Below are 10,882 nucleotides of genomic sequence, written 5' to 3' on the forward strand. Positions count from 1 at the left end.
ACTCAGTACAAGTGGGACCCACATAGGGGTGGGTTTTGTGGTTGTAAACGCTGGGTGAGATTACAGGATCCCCTCTCCTCGCTTCCCCATAGTTTCCTTCACGTTTTCCTTTTAGCTTCTCACGCCCTTTCACAGTGGCTTTCAAAACGAATCCCGCTTCACACTACTTTTTAACATTCGCTTTTCCGCTACCACCGAAGTGGTATCCCATGTGGTAAGCGGGGTCTTGTGCCAAGCTGAAGGTCCAGGTTCGAATCCCTCTGCCACATGTTACCATCAGAGCCAGGCATCCGGAATACCATGGCTGACCTATGTTTTCAGCCGTTAATTTCTCAAATTCTAGATGCCGTTCATCTAGAGCATCAACTGTTCTGAAAAAAAAAAAATCAAATGGAAGAAGAAGAAGTGGGATCCAAAGGAAATACTGGAGTCCAACCATGGTGTTCCGGATACGCACTCTGTTATGATCAGATAATGATGGGCCAGCAGATTCTTTTCACGTGTCTCAGGTTTTAGGTTGAGAAACTATAAAAATTATATTCGCTGACAATTAAAGGAGAAGAGGAAATGGGAGGACGAGAAACGCAAAAAATAAAAGAAAGGTCCTACCGGGAGTCGAACCCAGGTCGCTGGATTCAAAGTCCAGAGTGCTAACCACTACACCATAGAACCGCTTTGATTGTGCTCAGATTTTTTTTATATAAGAAGGATTGATTTAGGGGCTCATTTGCTAGGTGATTTCTTATCTCCATGTTTCTTTAGCATAATCGCAAGAAACGGATACGGGTAAATGAGAGCCTAAAAAGTTTTAGGTACGTTTTTTTATTTGAAACGCATATTGATACCATCTTCTAAAAATATCGGTTCAAGTTTCTTATAAACATGGATATGGTTTCTAAGAGAATTGGAACAACTTTCTGAAAAGTTGATACATAAAATATATTTTCATAAACATACTTATAAATTAAAATAGTTAAATATACATATATAATCAATCATTATTGTATAATAAATTATAATATTTAAAAATCTTAATTAGAAAAGTGACTTTGTAAAGTGAAATTGTTGTTTATATTTAAAAACATTAATAGAAACTAGCATGATACTCATTTATAATGTAACAGAAACGTGTTTATATGTACGATGGTACACATTTCTCTGATAATAAGAACAAGTTTCTTCAACATTTGATACTTCTGATTATGGTTGTTGTATCAAGTACCAATATAATATGGTCTTTAATGCATCGCATTTTTTTTGACAAAATAGAGCCATTTCTCACTATAATACCCACATGGTGGGCCTCACCACCAATGGAAGGGCGCATCTTGTCCGGCAGGAGCAGCTAGTGCAAGTCACCTTGTGTTGGGACGTTTCAGGTTCAAAACCCAATGGTATAGTTGTATAACTGACAGCGTCTGCCTAACCCAGCTTGCCTTTTAGACCACTTGACAGCTATCTAGCCAACTGGGAGGGAACGTGTCACAACTAGGAGTGGCAAAATCTGACACGATCCGCCAACTCAACCCGCCAACCCGCTTCTTAGTCGGGTTCGGGTTTGGCTTAAACAAGTTCGTGTCGTAAATGGGTTAGGCGGGTGGGTCAACCCGTTTACCCGCCAACCCGCCCACTAATACGAACCTGACCCGCCAACCTGTTTACCCGACCCGTTTAATAAACGGGTCGGGTTCGTGTTGAGGTATGCTGACCCGCCAACCCGACCCGATTGCCACCCCTAGTCACAACATTAGAGGGGAACGATCAGAGGTGTCCTCTAATAACCACGATGAGGCTGGTCCCTTGGCCTCACTGTTTTCATAGGAAAATGTTCGGTTTTTATGAAAAAAAATTCACTCCTTCTCCTTCAAGAAAAGTTTTTTCCAGATGACCATGGGTGCTTTTTGAGAAAACACATACTTCTTATGAAAGCCAAAGGTCTTGAAACAAACGGGCCATAAAGGGAGAGTGGTGGTGCGTAGAAAAGATTGTTTGGGAGCTGGTAGTTGAAGCAGGAATCGAGTTGGAGTTTGGTCAAACTACTGTAGCAATTGTTGTAGGAGGGAAAGGAATCAAGGAGGCATTTTGGGAATTACTGCTTCCTACTGGGAACCAAAAGTGGAGTTGGCAAGTGCTAGCTCTAGAGGCATTATTCATTTATTTGTGAATTTTAGGATCTGAGGTTTTCACTTTTTCAATTCCATAAACTTCAATAAACTCTCAGCTCTCAAATAAAACCTGAATATTCTGAACAACCCTCGCCCAGTGAAATCCCTCGAAGACAACACGTAATCTGTCTGTGGTGGTTGAATGCCATTCATCGCTTGGATAGACAACATCCAAGGGATGCTGACGGTAACACCGTGAAGGGCATACCTCACCAAAATGAGATCAGGTGCAATGTCATTGCACACTTTTAGTGTACTTCTGCACCTGATCACCTATCATCTTTAGTGTAAAGATCACAAATATTTGTGCATTAAGTGATAATCCATAAAATACATGTCATAAAATTATGCATTCATATGAACTTTTATAGATTAAACACTTTTGTTTATGTTTTTTAGGTGTGAAGAAGCTACAGTTGGAATATCATCAGAATAAGAGTTAAAACAAGAAAATTAAAGCATTTTTTGATAAATCAAATTCGTACCGATGCAAACTGGATCCAGATCTGATCCAAATTGTACCAAATAGATATTAAATTTGTTCCACACGTCCCCAAACCTAAAGTCCAAGATTTACACGAAAAATATCTAAAAAGCCTCTCTTGAATTGACACAGGTGATTTTTAAGAACTTTTAGGTACTAAATTATAAATAGTTCTAAAAAGGCTTTGATTTTAAATTTTATAAAATATTTTTTATATATGAGAAATATCCAGCACTGAGAAAAATATCTTACACCTAGAGTTTCACGCCCTTTTTATCATATTCCCCTTTCCCCTATCTTCCTCCCTGCCTCTCCCTCCTTTATGCTTTTCTTCTTTATGTTGTTTTGCTTCTCTGTACCATCATGTTTTTCACTGTTATTTTTTTCTTTTTCGTAATTGCTTTTCGTATTTGTTATAGGTATACATGACTGGAAGCTTGTAAACTCAGATTTGGTGTGATCCATCATCTACCTTCATGATCGACTGACCGAGAACCCTCTTACTTTGCAACCGACCGTTTTCTTTTGTCCAACACCAATCTCCCACTTCGTTAACTCGATTTCCAGCCATGCTGCAACAAAAATAAAATCCTAATAAGAAAAATACGTATATGACGTGAGATCTGAAGTGTAGGTCCATTCTTTCCTCTCCCTTTTTATTTTTTATTTTTTTAGAAAAAATATAAAGAAAATAAATCTTGGTCATTTTTCTTTTGAGTTTTTGTTTGGGTTTTTTATATTAGGTATAATTTGTCATTTATAATCAGTCTACATCGTCTGATCATTTTTTTTGTCATTTTGCTCGAGTCTTGAGTCGTCCGGTCTGAAGAACTTAACTGAAAAGGCCCATCGGGTAAGTTCTCATTTGTAAAAACTGTCTCTATGAATTCGCAGCGTAGTTTATTTTTATATTTACTTTGATTTGATTCATTTTAGTTTTAGAGTAGACCTAATTTTTTTTAATTTTAAATTTAGGTTTTTAGAAAAATAAACTAGGAAAAAATAGTTTTTATTGATTTTCTTGATTTTTAGGCACGGTTTATTGTTTTTCTTCAAATTGTTAGGCATAGATTGATTTATTTTTAGTATTATCATGATTTTTTATTAGTTTAGGTTTAGATCTAGGTTGGATTGATTCACATTTGATCTTTTAATTTTTGGTATTAATTAGATTTAATTTATTTATATTTTTAAAATATCTAATTTAGGGTTTTTGGTAGATTTTTTATTCTTTTTAATTTTTAGTAATTAGATCTGAATGTTTCTTAATTATTTTCATTAATAGATTAGTTCTTTATTGATTAAATCACGTTCTTGTTACTTTTCTTGCATGTTAATTAGTTTTTGTTAATTTTAATTATTTTTTATTTAATTACTAGCTTAAATTCTTTATTTATTTTAATTCTTTTAATTCAACTAAGTAGATTAGAGTTATTTATTGTTTTTATTAGTTAATTAAAAATAATATTTAGTTTTAAAAATTACTTTTTAGCAATTAGATTAGAATTGGTTGTTAAATTATTTAATTATTATTTTTTAAGATTTAATAATTAATCTTTATTTAAAATTCTAATAAAGAAAAAAAATTGTGCCTTTATATAATTAAAACAAAATAATTTTTAATATATTCATGACTAGGGCCACAAATATATTTCAAATTAATCTTTATTTTAAATCAAATAAAGGAAGAAAAGAAAATTAATTTTGAAAGAAATGATGATTTTCGAAAATGACCTAAAAGTGTAGGTTAAATTTTTATTTAATAAAGAATAATAACTATAAGTATTATTCATATTCCGACTAGGGCCATAAATACGAATTTTACTTAGTTTTATTTATTCTTTATTAAATGGTGCACGTGCCATTCATGTTTTCTATAGTGTATTAAAAATTAAAGAAAAATAAAATACAGTAAATCGATTATGAAATTAATCTATATGCTCATTCATTCTAAACTAAGCATAAAATAAGTTTCTCATTAACAGAATTATTACAATACTTGAATTAATTACAATAATTGAAAGGAAAGAAAAAGAAATGTAGGCATTTATGAATTTTCTTCAATTATTTGAAAAATTAAAGAAAATATCCAAATTAGCCTTTTATGCCCCCCCAAAAAAAAGAAAAATCAAAATAAAATGCGAATGATGCATGGCCTTTGCAAAAGAATTTTGAAAATATGTTTTTGGAGCTTTAAATTTTCAAAATTAGAGTTTTAAACATGTAAATTTGTTTTGAAACTTGAAGTTAAAATGAATTTATCTTTGAAATTAAGGTTTTAATGAAAATACATTGAAATAAAAAGCAAATAAACTCCAAAAATTAGTTCAAAATGGAGTTAGGGCATTCTAAGTTGATAAAAAATATTTTTAATTCATGAAATACATGAATTGTATTTGAAAATTGAATTTAAAAGTGTTAAAATGGCCAATTTAACTTTATTTTAGCAAGATAATGTCTTTTACAAAATTAGTTTTGAAAAATGTAATGAATGAAGGGTCAAATGACCATAAAAATTTATAAAATTTAATATGGATAAACTAGACTCAAAATAGAAGAAAACTTTTTTTACAGATTTTGAAAATAAATTCTCATTAAAGAGAGCTAATCTAAACAAGTTGAAACAAAATTTAAGTAATGCTTAATGAGGCTAAATGACAAGATTTTGATTTTTGATCAGAATCAAATATTAAAATTCTATAGAAATTGCTAAAAAATTACAGAGATAAACTTGACATGCAAAGGGGAAATATTTAATTTACAAATCTAGAAAATGATCTCCCATTAGGGAGATCCAATCCAATCCAATTGACCAAAAATTTATAAAAGCCTGTGAAAGAAAAACCAACAAGGTTCTTACTTTTGATGTGAATGACAAATGAAAAGAAGATAAAAGTTTATGAAAATTGGCATGCATAAACTAGACATTCTAAGCAAAAAAACTTCTTTTTATAGATTTAAAAAATGATCTCCCATTAGGAAGATACAAATGCAACAGATTGAGCTTGGGCCTAAGCAATGCTTGAGATTGCAAACAGACAACGTTTCAACTTAAAATATAAAAGAAATAGAAATACTCTATAGAAATGAATGAAAATTTACCGAAATGAATGATACATTTAAATGAAAAAAAACCCATTTATAAATCTCAAAAATGATCTTCCATTAGGGAGATATGACTCTGACAAAATAGACTAAAAACCAGACTATAAAAGTGATATAGTATAACAGGGTTGCAGTTTTTAACCAAAATCGGGTATCAAAATACTATATAAATTGATAAAAAATTACATAATAAACTAGATTCAATTTTAGAGACATCCTTTTTTACATATTTGAAATATCATCTTTGGTTAGGGAGAAATCACTCCAACAAGTTGATCCAATTTTAGGGAAAATCCGGATGACCTAAAATGGTAGGGTTCGAATCCTGATTTTTTGAGAGATCAAACCAACTTAGATTGATATAATTTTTGGTGGAGGTTCCAAAAGTAAATAAATAAAGATGCAGTTTAAAAATTAGATTAAAATAAGTCTTAATTATATGCGAAATGATAAAATAAAAAATGGGTCAGAATTAAAAATATCATCTAAACATGATTTAGTAGAATAACATCTCATTAATGAATTGATCCAATGATCAAACATGAGATCCATCATTTCAAACCATGCATGATAATGAAAATGATGTAAAAACAAAAATAAATCATCTAAACATGGAATTAAAAGCATTGGGGCATAAATTGAAATCGATTTTGCCTATTGAATGTGAGATTTGATCTATTGAAGTTTAAATCTCAATTCTAAATAGCTAAAATGAAAATATACAAAGTAAATAGCAAAATTGAATGGATCAAAATATAAAAATATAAATTAACATGGAATTAAGATAGATCTACATTGCTATTACATGATATTGAAAAGAAGTTGCAAGAAAGAAGAGAAGAAAGGGGGGGCGATTTTGAGAAATTGAAAGGAAAATAAAAAAAGAGAAAAATTAGAAAAGAGGAGAGAGAGGGTCTACCTTGGGCTAGTGGACTTCTTTCTTCTTCTTCACTTCAACCACCAAGGGAGGAGCCAAAGAGGAGGAGGAGCACTTGAGAGAGGGGATCTTTGCGTCTTTTTCTCCTTTAAAAAACTCGCCCCCATGGGGGCTTTTTATAACACAAGGTGGGGGCATTATGGGCATGGCCCATTTAAGATATTTTTAAGCCCTTAGGGATGATGTGGCAAGGCTCACATGGGGAGGGGTTGGTGCCAATCCCCATGTGAGATTCTTAGTTTGTTAAATGGACAAAAGTGCCTTTTATGAAATATTTTGACACATGGCACCCTCTTGCAAGAGGGTGCCCATGTGTGTCTTTTTTTGGTTTTGTAGATGGGTAGAATATACATTTATTTGAAAATTTGACACATGGCATCACTTGGCAAGTGATGCCTATGTGTGATTTTAAAAGTAAAGGGGTTTTTAAAGGCATATTTAAAAAAACAATTTTGATTTTAAATTCGGTTAGCATGATTTCTTTATTCATGTTTTAGTTAGTTAGTGTAATTTAAGTTAGTTAATTTTGTCTTTTAGTTGTTAGTTAGATTCATTCTTTGAATTCATGTTTTTAGTTAATTAATTGAATTTAATTTAGTTAATTTCAATAGGGTAGTGAATTAGAATAATTAATGTCCCTTTTTTAAGAACCCTTTATAGTTTTTCTAAATTTTGTAAACCTTAACATAACCCTCCTTTTTATTTCATAGGCTCTTCAATTGAGTTTCCTTTTTATTTATTATTCTCTTTCAGCAGTGTACTATCATACCTTATTTAGTTGAATATATCTAAATACACAGTTAGAAGAGTGAAGGTCTCTTTTTGTTTTTTTTATATTATAGGTCCCTACTGTGCCAACATAAGGAGGAGGGTGGGTTGAGGTGGATACAAAAAAAGAGGATTATACAACTCCCTGAATTTTATTTGAGGGCCCGAGTTTAATTAGATTTTTTACTGTTTTTGTTCCCTTTTTATTTTTAGTTGGCTTGTAATTAAAGATAGTGTAATTTTCTTTTCAAGGTATTAATAAAGCAAGCCCTTTTGTAAATTATTTTGCCTAAGTTTTGTTGCTTGTGGAGACGATCCAACCTCCTACTATGCAATGAGTGTAAGAATTGGTCTTTAAATTATTATTTAGTGCACAATTCTTGATTTAAAAAAATTATTTTCAAAATCGTCACCAAATTTTTTGCGCCATTGTCAGGAAACGGTGAAACGAAATAGTTTACTACTTGCTTTATTAATATATGTGTTAGTTTAGTTCCTAACACAATTAGTTAGATTCAGGTTTGAACATAGTTAGCTATATATAGGCTCACTTTCTTTTATATTCGTATTTAGATTTTTTTATTGTTCGATTAGGTTTGTCTACATACCTGGTTCATATACCAGTATATTGAAATTCCACTAGAGGGGGGATGAATAGTGAAATACGATGCAAATTGATAAAATAAAAGATAAGGCAATAAGGCACAACACAATAAACACAAGATTTCTACTGGTTTGGTCAAAACCCTGACCTACATCCAGTCCCCAAGCAAACCACTTGAGCTTTCCACTATAACATCCGAGTCACCGGATAAATAGTACAACACCCTCTTCCTCAGAGGTCTTCTTCTCTCAACAGAGAAGGGGCACACCCTCTTCCACAGAGGTCTTCTTCTCTCAACAGAGAAGGACAACACCCTCTTTCACAGAGGTCTTCTTCTCTCAACAGAGAAGGGCAACACCCTCTTTCACAGAGGTCTACTTCTTTCAACAAAGAAGGATTACAGTGAATAACAGAAAGATACAATACTTCCTATAGAACCTTCAGGATGATATGAATGCACGAATGAAGGATTCTCAGAATGTTCTGTTTGTCACTCAGAAGATACTATTTGTCAAAGAATTATTTTTTGACTTTTTCTCTTTCTTTTCTCTTTCTTTTTGTAGGCTCTCTTTCAAATATCGAATAGGTATTTTTTCCGTTGTAAGCTCACTTGTCTATTCCTTTTCCTTTTCATTGTTGAATGGTTCATTTGAGTGTGTTTATATAGCTTTAAAAAACTAGTCGTTGCCTTTTTGAAATCGTAGCCTTTTTGAGATGTGAAATGTCATGTCATTTCAAAAAACATCTTTAGAGAAATTCGAGAAAGTCTTTTTTCCATAAAAGTAAAATATAGGGTACACTAGTTGTTGTAATATTTTAGGTATTATATATTTTATGTAAAAAGTCTATTTCTTACAATAGTACATTGAACGTTAGATTGTAGGCTATTATGTAGTTTTGTCTTTATTCTAATTAATGATTTGAGGTACATAAGTACTTCTTTACTTTAAATGAGTGTGAGTACAATAAATACTTTGAGATATTTATTTGTACATAGTTATGTCAAGAGTTTTCTATATGTTGTGTTTTTCAAAGTCTATAGAGAGAATGAAGACTACAAGTAAGTCGACATTCTTGAGAAGGATATTTAACAAGGATTTCTTACAGGAGGTATTTAATGCTATACAAAGAGAATGATGACTTCAAGTAAGTCGACATTCTATGGGTTTGTAAAAAGGTAACTAGAGTCTTTTCAAAACCAATATTATATTTGTTTTTTTTGTGTAGCCGATTTCATGTTTTGTCTTTTTCCTACTTTTAAAATCATTACTTTTCAAGTTGTCTTGTATATGATATAAGGTACAATTATTACATTTTGAAATCATGTCAAAATACATTTTTCATAAAGGGTTGTAAAAAGGTACAATTATTTGTTTTCAAAAAGGAGCTTTTTGAAACTATCGTATACTTTTATGAAATAGCTTTTATGAGTGAGTATGTAATATGCAATATGCAATATGCATGCTTCTGAAGGTTCTGTTACATATGACTCTAAATAAGAAAAAATCTTCAACTTGAGGTAGCCGATCTCTTTAGATGGTCTTTAGGAGTTCATGGCTCAAGAAGCGTTTTCTTCAAGAAGTATGATTGCACCAAAGTTGTACTTGAACAGGAGGTCTCCATCTTTTTTTAGTGAGATATCCTTGCATCAAATACTCGTTAGATATATGGCAAAGCATATCCAGTCATAATATAACATTTTTCAAGAAGACATATTATCATATTATATGAAAGCAAATAAGACAGTGTATCATATTATGTGACATCAAAACAGAGTTTCTCAACATTCTCCCCCTTTTTGATGATGACAAAATATGTTCCCTCTGTCAAAAAGACATTATGCATAGAAATAATACTTATCATAAAAATGTTAAATACGAGTATTTTTCTCCAATAATGGAGACAAGTTTTCTCCCCCTTTGTCATAGACAAAAAGGAAGGGATCAGAGTAAGAGAGTTATTACAGACCAAAATTAATTAAAGTTATTACAGTAAAAAAGGATTAATTATTACAAACAAAAAAATGAGTTTATTCCGAAGGTGGAGAGGATTGAAGTGAACGGTTGGCTTGATCCGGCTGGAGGGTCTGTAGAGTTTGCTGCAACGAGGCTTGATTGCGAAGTATGCGATCCTGAGAATGCTGGACATCCATCAGTGCAGAGAAGTAATCAAAGTTGGATGTTGGATCGTCTTCATTAGAGCCAGGAAGGTGCAGGGACCTGAGATTGAATGAAGTAGCATCGAGGACCTGAGAGGGATAGAGGATAACTTCGTTTTGAAGGGGTACTTTGAAGTATTTTAAAATGGTAGTTATAAAACACCCGAAAAGAAGAGGCTGGAATTTTTGATAGAGAATAAAAAAGTCGAAAAGAATGTTGGACCAATTTATCTGAGTAGAATAAAAAATTGCGTAGAGAAGAAGAGAGATTTTTCTTGGTACTAATCTCTTGCGTGGAGGCTTGGGATAGATATTGTGGAGAAGAATCTGGGCAAGTAGTTGAGCATGAGGTTGGAGATTCCTCATGTGCCAGGGAAGTTGTGAGCAGTTGGTACAGAGAAAATTTTTTCGAAGTACCGACCGGTCGAGTGGTACTATGTTGTCTAGGTTTATGCCGGTGGAAGGAAGGTTTAGAATTCTGCCTAATGAGGAAGCATGAAAGAACATCAGGCGTTCACGTACTTTGGTGGTGATGGTAGTTTGCTCATGATTAGAGGAAAAAATTGTGTAGAAGAGTCGGACGAGTTCGGGATAGTAAGCAGCTTGGGATGAAGATCCTAGTAAGTGTTTAAGTTCGGGGAGAGATCTTTCTAGGTCAAAT

The 10,882-nt window shown here is 32.4% G+C and overlaps 1 non-coding gene across 1 annotated transcript; it reads right to left on the bottom strand.

The window, feature by feature from the left end:
• Positions 1 to 600: 600 nt before the first annotated feature.
• On the bottom strand, positions 601 to 672 carry TRNAQ-UUG (transfer RNA glutamine (anticodon UUG)). The gene has a single exon. It is a non-coding gene; the product is annotated as a tRNA-Gln (tRNA).
• Positions 673 to 10,882: the final 10,210 nt, after the last annotated feature.

The sequence above is a fragment of the Nuphar pumila genome, chromosome 1 (assembly GCF_984573655.1).
Source record: "Nuphar pumila chromosome 1, dmNupPumi1.hap1.1, whole genome shotgun sequence".
NCBI lineage: Eukaryota > Viridiplantae > Streptophyta > Magnoliopsida > Nymphaeales > Nymphaeaceae > Nuphar > Nuphar pumila.